The 16,385-nt window shown below is 36.6% G+C and overlaps 1 long non-coding RNA gene across 1 annotated transcript; it reads left to right on the forward strand.

Moving 5' to 3' along the window:
• Positions 1–2,236: 2,236 nt before the first annotated feature.
• LOC131409508 (uncharacterized) lies at positions 2,237–7,564 on the forward strand. The gene is made up of 5 exons (XR_009220946.1): positions 2,237–2,479; positions 3,842–4,012; positions 4,945–5,009; positions 5,342–5,469; positions 7,384–7,564. It is a non-coding gene; the product is annotated as an uncharacterized LOC131409508 (long non-coding RNA).
• The last annotated feature ends 8,821 nt before the right edge of the window (positions 7,565–16,385 follow it).

Genomic DNA, 16,385 nt, shown 5'->3' on the forward strand with positions numbered 1-16,385 from the left:
GTTGTGGACTGAACGTCTGTGTCTCCCCAAAATTCCTATGCTGAATCCCTAAGCCCCAATGTGATGGTATTAGGGTGTGGGGCCTTCGGGAAGTAATTAAGTTTAGATGAGGTTATGAGGGTGGGGTCCTTATAGTGGGATTAGCGCCCTTATAAGAAAGAACCACAGACCTTGCCCTCATGCACTCTCTCTTTCTCTCTCTCTGCCATGTGAGAATACAGCAAGAAAGCAACCATCTGGAGGCAGGAAGAGCCCTCTCACCAGAACCGGACCATATTAGCACCCTATCTCAGACTTCCTGGCCTCTAGAACTGTGAGAAATAAATGTCTGTTGTTTAAGGCCCCCAGTCTATGGTATTTTGTTAGAGCAGCCAGAGCAGACTAAGACATGCAGTACCTAGAGAGTGACTTATACATCATGGATTTTTAGAAATATTTATTGTTTGGCTACTCATTTTCATATGTAATTAGTTATAATTTATTAACAGTATATTCCTGCATTTCACAATATGGATGCTGCTGTTGTTGTCATTGGGCATCTGTGTGGGGAACCACTTAGAGACCAACAACAATTTGTACGTCATTTGTCTACATTGCCACCACCCATGTAGAATGTTCTTAATAATTCAAAAGAAGTATACAGTTCTGCTGTGAAGCAGATTTTCAATCACTTTTTTTATTTGCATTTATTTTAGAAAGCCCTTGTGATAACTTTCACAGTTCATCATTTATAAGTGAAGCCTTTGTTAGCCTAAAATGTAGCTGCAACAATTATTTAAAAAAAAAAAAATCTCAACACAATACTTTTAAACCTTATTTGATTACCTCAAAATTTTTCCCAAATAGAAAATATGGACTTAAATCCATTTTTCATAAAAAATAATTAACTATTATTTCCTGTAATCACTCACTGAGAGTCGAACAATAGCATCTCCATTTGAAAGAGATTTTTGTTGCAAGGTTGAAATTACCTTTAACTTGTGTTTAAATGGTTCAAAAATAACTCATAGCATAGTGGTTATCTTGGAGGCGAGAATTATCTGTTTTATTAGCTCTCTCAGGCTGTATTTCACAGAAAAATTCTCATGACTTACTAATGCGTTTCCATCCATTGTTTGGAAAGCACTGCATAAGAAGCGCAATAATAACAGCTAAAATATATGAAGACATTGGGAACAGAGGTTCTCATTATTGTGGCATGTTGGCTATCTGTATCTCATTCAACAGCATATTTTAAAAGTGTCACATTGACTTCCAAACAAGTAAGAAAAATGTAAAGAGTTTTAGGCATTGCACACTACTTAAATTTATTGTGGTAATATTTTATATTCACGGACATTGAAAAGATAAGCTAAAGAATGGAAAAGAGACAAAACTATGCATAAAGATAGTCCATGCTTGGTAGGTATATGTGTTAGGGCACAATTCAATGACCTGAGTTAAAAAAATAAAAACCTACCTAGATCCTTTGGCTTCTTCTCTCTAACTAATCAGGGTTTAGCAAGGTAGTAAGGAGGAAAGATGCAAACTTTCAGTGGCCAATCAGGAAACATCTTGGGGCAGTATGCGATGAGTCTAAAGATTGGTGGCCCAGAATAATAGAGGAAGAAGAGTCCAAATTGAACAAGAAAGAAATGTATCATCATTGTTCACAACCCTACCTCTTCTGCAGGTGATGCACATAGGGAAGATAAACCAGGGAATGTTCAGAAATTAAATGGGCAACACAGCAGAGTCATTGGAGTGAAGTTCCAGATTTGGATGAATATGGGTTCCCAACCCATATTGCCTTACAGGATATTAGTTTTTTCCATGAGCATATCACTTGCTCCTTCTAAACCCCCGTTTCTCCAGCTGTCAATGAGACAATAACGGTACCTGCCTCATAGCACTAGGGATATTAAATGAGATAATTGAAAAGTTGAGCACAATGCCTGGCATTTACCAAGCCCACATGGAACCCAGCCATAGTGCTCAGTTATATTAATAATTTAAAATATATAAGGGCTTTTATCAATCCTTTGATAAGCTCAATTACCCAAACTTTTTTTCCATAATAAACTCTTTTCCTAGCACTGAGGATTTGAAGAAATTTATCCTTGCAGTTGCAAAGAGAACACTGTGTTGCATGAGTGCTGAGGTTCAGGCAGCTCACACTGGTAAGGCCAAACGGACTTTTTGTGATTGGTGTTGCTTCCGATGGCTGGAGTTGGGACACAGCATTTGTTTGGTGTTTTGACTATTAATAATCAAATATTAATAGTTCATGAATGTGTATGATTGAATTAAAAACAGATGAATCAAAGGACTGATTTATTTTATTCTATTTTTGATCTATGTGATGAACACGGAGTTCTACCACCCAGATGCTGTTTAAGGAAGGATCCTTTGCCCCAGCACTGAGGAGTGGCTCAGGCTGTCACTAGCTTCAGGGTTTGACTCAGCTGCAGAGAGCTGCCTTGTCCAAGGACCAATTGTGGTGGGTATGAAGCCCCAACTCTTCTGGGCCATCACAGGATAACTCTGACACCCCATAATTCCCTATGGGGTTGGTTGAGACTTTGTGGTTCTGCAATAATTAGACTTCCTCTTCTCAGCAATCCTACTTCAACCTTCCCTCTTCCACAAGTGTTGATCTCTAATCTCTGTACAGCAAACTTCTGGAGAACCCAATATTCTTGGTTGGCTTTAGCCATTCAACCTTTTCTTTAGGAATCTATTGCTTTCCTTCTTTCTCACACTCACAAAGGTACATGGCTTAAGTGTTCTGCTGCCTGAAGACACTCAGTACCTAGGATCCTCTTGGGTCCAGGCCTGAAGTAGGAATCCCCTGATATTCTGTTCTAGGACCACTTGGGGAAGAGAGACCTGGGACCATACAAGAAAAAGAGGGTAGTGGGAGTCCTAAGTCTTGCGCAAAGGAATCCCCTGATGAGGGCCTGATTACTGATCTGGACCTTGTGCTTTTAATGAGAGTGTATCATGAGATAGAGGAGAGGGGAAATTATAAATTATGATATTAATTATAGGTTCTAGAGAACTGGAGAAATAACTGAAAAATAAGAACCCTAGTAAAATGAGTGATAATTACTCATTCGCTTATATGCACCTCTTTACATTTCATTCTTTTAGTCATTCAACATCATTTAATTGAGAAATTATACAAGACCAGGCACTATACTAGACACTGGGACAGAGAGTTGACTAAAATCTGGACCTTGTCCTAAAAAACTCACATTTATGCCTCATTGTCTTGCAACACAACATAAATATATGCCAGATCAATTGTTTATGTCGTAACCAATTTTGTCTCATAGGGACAATGTGTGATTATAAAGATTTACGATTATGTCATTAAATACTATAAAAATTCCATCTCATTATTTTATAGTTACATCTCAGAAGTTCCCGTTTCTTAGTGTTCTGTTTGGATACTATAGGAACTTGCTAAAAATTTTACAGTAATGAATGAGAACATTGGCTAAATGTATTCCCAGAGGCTCTGGACAATTCTTCTGACAATTGGTTTACCCACAGATTTGAGCTGATTGATAACAGGCTTAAAACAATTAGATGCATAATATACGTTAACTGAATAAACGACTGATTGAGGAAGATTTTTCAGTAGATAAAATCTTGTGACTCAACTCAGAATTGTCTCCCCACACAAAATTAGGGACACAACTTACTGTTTTATTTTTAGAGAAATCATGTTCATCTGACTGGATGCTAAGAAACAGCTCCAATAAGACATATAAGGTCATTGCATTGCTCAATTAAATGAAATATTTGTTGCAGAGACGATTAGCCTTCTACCAAACACTTGTGCTTTCTTCTCTAGTGCAAAGTAATGCTAGGAAGTGGCTGCCCAGCCAAGAACTACATTGCCTGCACGTCTTGCATATAAAGGAGTCATGTGACTAGTTTTTGCCAACAGAATTTTCATGAGCAAAAGTAATTAAGAAGCATGGGGATCATTTCCACTTTCTTTCTTCTCAGATGCAATGATTAGGTAAGGACTCTGGGTCCTGGGGAGATGACAAAAACGATACATGGAAAGAGACTGAGTCCTTGACGCATTGCTTGAAAGAAAACTGCTCACTAATCAGAAGTCCATGTTTAAATTTTACAAGAGTAAGAAATCTCCTTCTATTTGTGTATTTATTTGTTACAGTAGCAAGCATTACCTTAACTATATTGCAGACTTGAGGTTGAATGTTAGTTTTTATGGAAAGACAGGGAAATGTATGTTAATAACAAATTGGGTCCAAGATAACAAGTCTATTAAAAGATATGCATATTTATAACAAATCTGTTAAAAGAGATGCATATTTTTAAATGATTGAAAAGAATTTAACATTATAACATTTTCCCAGTAATGCAAATTAAATTTCTAAAAGAATGAAACACTTGTGGCAAGATATTACATTGTAAGTAGATGGATGAGTAGAAACTGCTCAATCTTCCTTCTCCTGAAGATTAGCATTTTATAATTTGGAATTTGGCTATTCACGTGTGCATCAATATTCAACAAATGGCCATCTGAAAATATGTTCAGAGCTTTAAACATGTGTTGTGAGGTTCTGTCAGGAATTATTAAATGTGAGAGCATTATATCTAATCAATGTGTTAAATAATTCTGGACCCTCCTATTTGGAGAAGAAAAGCTAGGCAAATTGTTTATTGACTTAAGCTATGTATTCATAATTTTTCTTTTTTATGACACAATATTTAAAAAATATGATGATATGATATATGCAAAAGTGCTTAGTCTTGGGTCTGGCGAATTGAAAGCAAGGTGTTGAGCCAGTCTCAACCATATCGATGAGAATCATACCTTAAGGAATGGAGAAGCAACAGGATAGATGAACTTAGGTGTTTAGATGACCTTATATAACAAAGGCTATTAATCACTCTGGACTCCTGCCTACTGCTGAATTACAGGCATGCCTTGGAGATATTGCATATTCCGTTCCAGACCACTACAGTGAAGCAAATATCACAATGAAGTGAGTTACACGAATTTTTTGGTTTCCCAGTGCATGTAAAAGTTATGTTTACACTATACTGTAGTCTATTGTGTGCAATAGCATTATGTCTAAAAACCAATGTACATACCTTAAGTAAAAAATACTTTATTGCTAAAAAATGCTAACCATCAGATGAGCCTTCAGTGAGTAGTAATCTTTGCTGGTGGAGGGTCTTGTAAAAAAGTGCAGTATCTGTGAAGCACAATAAAGCAAAGCACAATGAAATGAGGTACGCCTGTATTGTTACAGGAGAGAAAAATAAACTTTTATTTTCTTTGATTCAACTGTATTTTAGGATCTTTTTGTTACAGGATCTTGTGGAAATTAATAAACAGAAACCTCATTAAAATGGAACTGAGAGGCCAAAAGGGGGAGCTCCCATGCCCTACATCAACAGCAGAACCCAACAGGAAGAAGAAAGCCTTCCTCTTCTTGTCTGGTAAGAACCTCAGCCAATGAGAGACTGTCACAACTCAGCCAATGAAAAGCTGCTACACTTGAACACTCAGTTCCTCCAATGGACTCTTTGTTTACAACGGCTCTCCCAACTTCCTCCTCCCCTCTGTAAAAGAGTTTCTCCTCCCTTTGCTGCTGGGGACTTGCACTTGGCTTGCTATAGTTGCAGACCCCAAGTTGCAATTATTTGCTGATCCTGACTAAAACCATTTTTGCTGGAGAAATAACTGGCTGTCTGTTGGTTTAAGGTCAGCAAGCTTTATCTATATACAAGTGTTATGGTCTGAATTCTGTGCTCTCAATATTCATATGTTGAAACTCTAACCTCAGATTGTGACTGTATTTGGAGAGATGGCCTTTAAAGAGGTGATTAAGTTAAAAATGGAGTCTTTAAGGTGGGACTTAATCCAGTATGACTGGTGTCCTTATAAGAAGAGGAGATGAATACACAGATGACACAGACAGGGAGATGATTATGCGAGGACACAGCAAGAAAGTAGTCATCTACAAGCTAAGGAGTGAGGCCTCAGAAGAAACCAAACCTGCTGACACCTTGTTCTTGGATTTCCAGACTCCAGAACTGTGAGAAGGAAATTTTTGTTCTTTAAGTCACCCAATCTGTGGTATTTTGTTATGGCAGCCCTAGCAAACTAAGACAATAAGTAATACAGTATCCATACATTCATTCATTCAGACTTTACTTAGCACTTATTTTGTGACATGACCTGTGTGAATTGATGTCGATGAGAAAGTAACTAAAATCATCCCATGTTTTTAAGCAAATCACACACAAATGGATAGGAAATCTTTCCTTCTCCTAAAAATTGATTCCTTTTTAGGGAATATGTTATGTAAACAAAATATATTCCATCAGTTATGAGTTGAATTGTGTCCCCCCTCAAATTCATATGTTGAAATCTTAGCCCCCAGCATCTCAGAATGTAATCTTATTTGGGAATAAGGTTGTTGCAAATCTAATTAGTTAAGATGAGGTCATATTGGTTTAGGGGTGGTCCTCTAATCTAATATGACTGGTGTTCTTATAAAAAGAGGATAGTTGGACCTAGAGACAGGCAAGCATAGAGGGAAGATTCTATGAAGAATCTTCACAGGGAGAACACCATCTATAAGGAGAGCCTGAGGCTACCAGAAGCTAGGAGAGGAGCATGGAACAGATTCTCTCTCACAGCTCTTAGAAAGAACCAACCCTGCTCACACCTTGATCTTGGACTTCTAGTTTCCAGAACTGTGAGACAACAAATTTCTGTTGTTTAAGCTACCTAGTTTGTGGAACGTTGTTATGGCAGCTTTAGCAAGCTAATACATCATCCATTGCACAATAAAGGTTAAATATTTTAAATTCTGGAATTTGTAAACAAACCCTGCTCCTTGACATTTGGAGCTACGGGAATAAGACTTGCCAGTCTTACAGTACTTTTTTTTCATCTGTCATTCACCAATGTACCCCATATTCTCTCAACCAGTACTTACTGTGTATCTTCATTCGTGTCCTTTCTATTGTGCTATAAATGTTGTGATAAATACCACGGAGCAGGAGACACCAACCTCAGATTTCGCTGTGATGTAATTCTTAGGGAGACATGGGACAATGACCTGAGACTGATTTATTGGCCCAAATTAAAGTTGCTTATATTCCACCAGTCAAAAGAAAATAAATCCTAAAGGTAATATCACCTTTTAATACACATTGCGGAACGAGAAGACCAAAGAGGCCAGATATGCTACGTTAAGTTAAATTACAAAATGAAGAAAATATTGATGGGGGAGAAAAATAGAAGATCCCTAGTTGCCGGTTATTTTAGAGAGTTTGGGAAAATAAAGAGAAGAGAGAATGAAGAAAGCCTTATTGTTTTGTTTTGTCTTGTTTTTCACTAAGTGATTGCCGGATGTGTGAGAAACAATGACAGTGGAAGAGATATCAATCAAACTTTCATGGCATTTTCCTGTGTTTTAAGAACATCCAACTCCTTTTTGTTTTCCCTAGAACCAGGTAAATATTTGATTGCTTTTAAATTAAAAACACTACTTGTCATTATTTTTTCCTCTTTACACTTGGAAAGACACACTTGCCTAGATTTAGAAAGTGACTCCATTTATTATATTGTGGTGTACAAGTACATGCAGAAGACCATTATTAACTTTAAAAAGTCTAATACCTCAGCCTTCTCACAATTCTCTGATCACCATGTTGGAATAAACTTGGGTCTCTTTCTCTCTGTTCCTTTTGTTCCTCCCAAATAATTTCTTTAGAAAACATAGTTGTTTTCCAGATTCTCTCTATAGCAACCAGCACCATCAGTAAGTAAAATTTGGATAACTTGCTTCTTCAAATCTCAGTGCCTGGTTATTGTTGATGGGGCCAGGATGGAGGGGAGGGTACATTTTGAATATGAAAGAAGGTAAGATTAGGGCTCTAGACTAAATAACATCAAAAATCTCTTTATTTTCCATGGTAATGTGTGTGTGTGGGGGGGGGAGGGATTCTTTAAAGAGAAAAAAGTATTGTATTATATTGAATTACAATACAACATGTTGCAATCTTTACAAGGAATGCATGAAATGAGATATTGCCTAAATTCCAAGGATTAGAGAAAAAATTGTGCCAATAAAATCTAAGATTCTGATAGCCAGTGTCTATTCTTTTTTTCACTTTATCCCAAGACATTTAATGGCTGAACAGGGTAAAATTGCTAACATCATCATTATTATCAATATCATTATGCATTATGATTATCAGAAGGGAAAAGCTGTAATGAAAATTCAACCTTTGGTTGAGTATTGATAGAAATGTCAAATAAAGTACATGACATTGTTCAGATCCACTCTTACCCCAAATCCCAGGATTTTAAGAAAGAAGTCCTAATTCTGGGAAATAAGGTCTAGGGCTACTTAAAAGAGGGGAAACAATAAACAGTCCAAGTATTTTGAAAGAACTTCTAAAATACATGATAGTTTTGTGGAAAGAAATTATGAAGTTGTATTATTCATGTATGATGTTCTTCATCACATGATTCTTGAGCCTATAGTAATATGAAATATCTTTAATCTTCTCACAAACTGAACACCTACATCCAAGTGGCAATGTCAAAGAAACATCTTTGTGTTTAAATTTCTACAAGTTTGAGGATTCATACTAACATCTCAGTGTTAGAAAACTGTAATTGAATGGAAACTTAGACGTAACTAATTCTTAAGCTGCATAATTTTTCACTTTCCATTTCAAAGATTGTCACTAAAATAGTAGTTTTTTTCTTCTCTTGCTAATCCAACAATTTCCTACTGACAACCTGTCATCATGGGAATTTACTATCACATTACTGCTTTACACATTTTAGTACAAACATTTCTAAGCTGAAATTAGAGACATTGACAAGAAATATGGCTTTTAGGTAATGATTTATGTTTCTGCTTTGGACAAAGAAATGTTCTCTTAAATATATCATAGTGACAAGTGGTTTCCAAACTCTTTGTTGAAGCATTCAAAGGGAATGCTTTACAATTACTGATCAATAAAAAAAGTGCTTTGGCATTTTTATATTCTTGTCCTCACACACAAAAAAGAAAATGCTACAATAGTAGGTCATAGTAATTAATAGAATGTGCTTTGGAATCTGGTAAACCAGGGTGTAAGTGTACCAGGTATTGGGCCAGGGAGTGAGGACATAAAGATGAGGAAGTCACACTTTTCTAAGACCCTCACAACCTGCATTGTGAAGCCAAAAGTAATTGGTGCATGTGAAAACACTTTGAAAAATAAGAAACTTGACATAAATACAAAAATGATTTGTCAATACAAGTAATCACCAACACCCTTAAAAATAATTGAATGGCAAAATGTGGGTCAGCATCTCACTTCAGAATGTTATAGCTTTTATTTAAAAACCATACTCCCAGTATTTTATTCTTAAAGACATTGAGCACATGTTCATTAATTAACTCAATTATGCATTCATTCATGCACTCAACAACCATTTACAAATGCATTCATTCATGCACTCAACAACCATTTACATATATCCACTCTGTTCTGAGCACTCACTTTCCAGCCTTTTCAGCCACCCAATGTTTTCTTTCTCAAGCACGTAGTCAAATAGCTTTTCCCCTTTATTGTCAGCTTATTTCTTATTTCAAGTTTGACCTTCTAGGAAGGATTTATGATGCACTCTGAGCAGAATGGTTTGTGGGTAACTTACAAATGTCTTAAAAAGATTAAGCTTCCCTAAACAAGCAAAGTACCAAATCTAGGTGAAGAGACCGCCATGAAAATGAATACTTGGCACAACTTTGGCTGGGCTTGGGAAAACAACAATTTGAGAGCCTCAATTGTGGTCAACAATAGTACTAAGATCTACTGGAATTGCATTTAAAGATTTCATACACATGACAAGACTCACGTACTACTGAAACTGGTTTGATTCACAGCTCAAGATAACGGTGCTTCTAGCATCTCAAATCTACAACAACTTATTTAACTGCTTTAATCCACTATTAATCGATTTTCTTAACGCACTGCTAAAGAACAATTCTTTTCAAGTTCTACAAGCATGAATAACACGACTATATTATCTTTCCAATTTGCTGACTGCACAATATCATGGGAGTTAAAACTACAGCATAATGGAGTGTTTTACTAGCTGTTATTATGATGAGAAATTATAAGTTGGTATTATTTGTCAAAATCTATATAACTCAAGAATTTTATTTTTAAAAATAGTAAATGCAAATGACATATGAGTTAAAATAGGTTTTATAATTTACTGTTTATTTTTAAAATGTAAATATAAATTAGATCACCCCAGCATGAGTGTGGAATAATAATAATAGTGTATTTTAATATTTGTGATTTTTAGAATTTAGATGGTACCTACCGGCCAAGATGGTTACTTGTGAAATTCCTTTTAAGAATATGGAAAAAATAGTATAGTATAGGGAAAATACATTGGAAGTTAATAATTAATAATTTCTTTTATTTTTTCGTAGAATCTAAAGGTGAGAAGAACCCCATCCTTTGCTTAATTTCTCACTCTTGTGGATTGTTTATAGGGTATTCTATACTGATGGGGAATATTCAAGAATCCATCCTATTGTGGATGGCTCTAATGATCCCAAGGTTCTTCCTTGTGCTGAGCAGAAACTTATTTACCTGGGGCTTCCATTCCTTAAGTTTTAGTCTTCCTTTTGGTGCTAAAAAAAACAAGTCTGTTCTGGGGCCGGCCCTGTGGCTTAGCGGCTAAGTGTGCGCGCTCCACTACTGGCGGCCCCGGTTCGCATCGAGGGCGCACACCGACACACCGCTTCTCTGGCCATGCTGAGGCCACGTCCCACATACAGCAACTAGAAAGATGTGCAACTATGACATACAACTATCCACTGGGGCTTTGGGGAAGAAAAGGAGGAGGATTGGCAATAGATGTTAGCTCACAGCTGGACTTCCTCAGCAAAAAGAGGAGGATTAGCACGGATGTTAGCTCAAGGCTGATCTTCCTCAAAAAAAAAAATTCTGTTCTCCTCACACTCCATAGTCCTTTAACCACTAGAAGGCAGGTATCTAGTGCTAGCTCTCTTCTCATTAGCCTAAATATTCAATTCCATCAACTTTTCTTCACAGAACATGGTTCTGACTCATCATCCAGGTGAATCTACTCTAAACATGGCCTAGTTGACGTTTCTCAATATTTTTCATAATATATCCCATCCACATAATTCATCAAGCTTTATTTCCTATAGTTTCCACTATGAAGAGGTTTTGCTTGTTGCTCAAATAGAAAATTTTTGTTAAAATAATTAAAATTTGAAATTTTATATTAAAACAAAAATTGTTAAAATACTTAAAATGAAATAATATACATACTGTCCTGTCACTATCCTTTCAGCGAAAGACGCCAAGAATTGACCACAATACTGTGTATGGTTTGACTAGCAGAGAACTGAGCAGAACTGATAGCTACTTCCTATTTTCTATACCCAATTTCTCTCCCTTTCCTCTGTCAACATTCATGTCCATATTACAATCATCTCTCACCGAGACAACCTGAACAGGCTCTTAACTGGTCATCCTCTTCCCCTCATACATCCTTACAATTTATTCTCCACTCAGCCAAAGGGCTCTTTTGAAAACATAAGTAGGTAAATTCATCACCCGCTTGAAACTTTCCAGAGACTTCTCACTATAATGAGAATGAAATTCCAACCCCTTGTCCTCTGTTGTCTACATAATCTCACCTACCTCGGTCTCCCCTCAGACCATTCAGGATGCTCCAGCCACAGTTATCCTTCTCTTATGTCTCAATCAGGCCAAGTGGATTCTACCTTAGGGCATTTGCACTGCCTGTCCTAGTATGGAATCCCTTCCTCACCGGGCCATCCCTGACCACCAAATATAAAGTAGCTTCTCTCATCACTTTCTATCATGTCACCCTATTCTAATACTATAATCCTACTTGCCACCATTAATATATTCTTATTTGTTTTATTGTCTATTTCTCTAATGAGATAAGGCCCACAAGAGTAGTAATCTTAATCATCTTATTCAAAGCAATGCTTGGCACTTAAGTGTTATTGAATGAATGCATGTGCATGCATGACTCCAGGAGAACAGATTTGTAGTTGTGATATATCAAGTGATTAAGAACCAAGAGTCTGAGCCTGGGTTTGAATTGCTGATCGGTACTTAGCAGCGGTGAGACTTTGAACAAGTTACTTAACATTTCTGTGTCTGAAGTTGTACATCTAAAAAAAGGGGATAAAAATGTTACTTTCCTCTTAAGATTATTGTAAGAATTCAATAAATTAATTACTTTGTGTAAAATGCACAGATAATTATTATCTAAATCTAGCAACTAAGAGTAATGCAGCCTAATTTTTAGTGTTTTTGGCAGCCATACTGTTGACTCACATTACACTTGAAGTATAATGTACAACTCTTTAAGTCTTTTTTATGTGCTGCTGTGAAGTGTCATCTCTATCTTTTCATGCTAACGCAGTTGACTTTTGGGAGCCAACTACAGGATTTTATATGATCAGCTTTATTTTGTCATATTCGGTCCATCATCCCAACCAGTTGAATATGCTGAAGATTTTCATTTTGTTATTCATTAAATGTCAACTCGGACATTTGGAACCAGAGCCTTCATCTAAAATCTGAGGTACTTAACTCAAGTGACCTCAGTCTGGAGGCCTCTGAGAGGATTCATGGGGCCAGTGCCGTCTTCTAGCAGGTTTTTTTCACTTGCCCTCTGAACGCCTGGACCTCGGTCTGTAAAGCATGTATATGTCATTGGATGAAGGACAAGCACTAAGAGAAGAGAGACAGAAGACAATATGGACACTTCAGCTGCTAAAGATCAGGCTTATGGGAAGAAGATACGGGAAAACAGGAACATGGATACAGAGGAACTTTTTTTTAACTTTTCATTTTGAAATAATTGTAAATTCATAGGAAATTATAAAGATAGCTCAAGGAGGTCTTGAGTACCCTCACCCATTTTTCCTCAATGCATACGTTTTACATAGTACTGAATATCAAGACAGTGCTTCAACACTGGTTATGACGTGTGTGTGTGTGTGTGTGGTTCTATGTCATTTGAACACATGTGGAGATTCATGTAAACTCCATGACTAAGATACAGAAATTATATTACCACAAAGATTTCCCTCGTGTTACCCTTTTATAGTTACCACCCCCCTCCCAATCTCCCATCCCAAACTCCGGACAATCACCAACCCGTCGTCCATCTCTATAATTTCGTTACGTAGAGAATGTTCTAAAAATGAAATCATACTGTATATGACCTTTTGAGATTAGTTTTTGCCTTCAACATAATGCCCTTGAGATTCATCCTAGTTGTGGCATGCATCAATAGTTTGCTCCTTCTTGTTGTTGAGTAGAATTCCATGGAATGCATACAACACAGTTTGTTTAACCACTCACCCATAGAGGCACGTTTGGATCATTTCCAATTTTGGGCTATTAAAAATAAAGCTGCTATGAACAATCATGTACAGCTTTTTGTGTGGACCTAAGTTTTCGTTTCTCTGGGGTAAATGCTCAGGAGTACAATTGCTGGGTTGAATAGTAACTGTATATTTAGTTTTTCAGGAAACTGCCAAACTAGTTTTTAGGGTGGCCGGACTAGTTCACATTCCCATTCCCATTGTTATTATTTTTTACTTTAACTGTTCTAATAGGTGTGTAGTGCTATCACACTGTCATCTTAATTTGTATTTCTCTAATGACTGGTGATATTGATCATCTTTTCATGTGGTTATTTGCCACCCATATATTCTTTTTGGTGTCTTTTGCCTATGTTCTAATTGCATTGTTTATTTGTTTTTACTGGTGAGTTTTGAGATTTCTTTATATATTCTAGATCCAAGTCCTTTATGCCAAATATTTTCTCCCAGTTTGTTTCTTGCCTTTTCTTCCTGTTAATAGAGAATTTCACAGAGCAAAAGTTGTTAGATTTTGATGAAGTTCATTTACTGATTTTTTTCTTTTACGGATTGAAGGGGAGCAGAACCCACCACTCTCAAAATATGCCACTTTGGCATGTGGATTATTTTGAGCTGAAGGCAATCAAGGCCTAGCAGACTCAGGAAGAATTTTTTTTACCTCTCCCTTAACTGCCTAAAAGAATTTAGACAGAGAGCCTGTACCAGGAAGAGAACTAGTACCAAGATAACTTTTTATATCAGAAAGGCTTATCTTGACGGCATGGCAAACATTTGTTTACCAAACATTTGCTCTTCTCTTCTTCCTGTGATTTGTCTTTCTTCCTTTTGAGACCCCAGACCCCTATCCCTTTTCCTTAGCTCATGATGGTAATATGAGCCTCAATTACCTGACTGCCAGGGAGCCTCTCATGTCTTTATGGGGCTCCTGTATGTATGAAATTAAATTTGTTTTTCTCCTGTCAATCTGTCTTAAGTCAATTTAATTATTAGACCAGCAAAAGAACCTAGAAAAGAAGAAGGGAAAAGTTTTCTGCCACTACAGGATCATGTCTAAGAACCCCTAGGTTTAGAAGATATTCTCCTAGGTTGATTTCTAAAAGTTTTACAGTTTTATGTTTTACATTTAAATCTATGGTCTATTTTAAGCAAACTTTTGTATGAGGTGTAAAGTTTAGGTTGAGGTTATTTTTCTTTTTTGCTTATTGTTTTCTAATTTCTCCAGCACATTTTGAAAAGACAATATTTCCTCTATTAAATTGTTTTTGCACCTTTGTCAAAAATCACTTGAGCATATTTGCATGGATCTATTTTTGGGTCCTCTATTCTGTTCTATTGATTTATGTGTCTATCTTTCTGCCAATACCACAGAGTCTTGATTACTGTTGCTGTATAATAAGTCTTGAAGTCGGGTAAAGTAATTCTACCAATTTTATTCTTCTTTTGCAAAATGATTTTAGGTATTGTAGTTTGTTTGGCTTCCTATACAAAATTTAGAATAATCTTGTCTATGTGTACAAATATCTTGCTGGGATTTTAATAGAAACTGTATTAAGCCTGTATATCAATTTGGGGAGAATTGACATTTTTACTATGTTGAGTCCTCTCGGTCTGCATGCCTCTGCATTTATTTAGATCTTCTTTAGTTTCTTTCATCAACATTTTTTAGTTGTCGGCCAGATGCTGCTGGATGTCCAGGCTCCTCATGTTGTCTCTACAGACACTGTGTGGGGTGGGTTTCCCCACTGGGCCTTCTGTAACATCACCCTGGTGGTGTTGGGGTGACTCATGTAGCCTGGCAAGTGTGGAAGTCTAGGCTCTGTACTAGTCCTTTGCTGACAGGAATGTAAATGGGGCCACAGTGTTTTCAGTGTTGTTTGGCTGGAGTAGAACTATTGCCTGAAAGTTTTCTGTTTTGCTTGGGTGCTTCTGTCCTTGTTCTTTGGCTAGAGAGAGCAGACTTTGCTTTGGGCTTCTTTTGTCTGCATCTATTGGTGATTTCAAGTTGCTGGGTTCCCCACTGTGTCATTCCTTGGGTCCAGTGGTCCCTAGCTGGTCTACTTTCTTCTCGATATCTACTAGAGTCTTCTTGTGTTTGTTTTATATATATAGTCCAGGGGTTTTAGCTGTACCTAGCAGAAGGAATAGGTGAAAGTACGTGTACTCCATCTTCCAGGAAGCAGAAGATAGATGTTATAGAGCAATTGTTACTTTTTTCAATGTGTGTTTCTATTCCCTGCTTTATTAGATCTTTACAAAAAGCTGCTATTAACCCCATTGCATTTATGAAAAAGTAGGACAAAGAAGCCAAGTTCCTTATCCAATTGTACCGGGTCAATTTGTGTATGGAACTAATCTTTGTACCACACATGTAGATTTTTAAAGATTAGGTTCTATTCATATGAATACAATGAGTAATTAAATCGTTGAAAAATGATGGGCTAAATAATGCCTGGGCTATACTACACCAAAGTGGAAGCTGGAAAATATGCTGTTTGGTTCTATTGTCCATATCTCAATATTGCATGGCAATGTGCCACATTTTTCTAAGTGCTGACAGAAGATTTAAGAGTCTTGATTCTTCTAAAATCTGGCTGTTTTTCTTAGAATCGGTGTCTTAACTTTTCTGAGTGTCAGTTTCCAAATCTGTAAAATCAGTGGTAATAACACCCGCTCTGCCTGTCTCAGGATTGTTATAAGGATCAAATGACCTAGTATTTGTACAAATATTTTCTAAATTGTTAAGCTATTTATAAATGTAAAATGTCATTTTCATCTCCATCATCATTACTCAAATGGTTATGAATAATCTCCTTACCCAGCAAAATGGAAAACAGTAAAATAAAAAATGCTTCAGGAAGGAAATATCAGAGATCATAAGGGTAGTAAATGCAAATATAATAGATCTAATAAATTTAAAAGATTATT

This window comes from Diceros bicornis, chromosome 8 (genome assembly GCF_020826845.1).
Source record: "Diceros bicornis minor isolate mBicDic1 chromosome 8, mDicBic1.mat.cur, whole genome shotgun sequence".
NCBI lineage: Eukaryota > Metazoa > Chordata > Mammalia > Perissodactyla > Rhinocerotidae > Diceros > Diceros bicornis.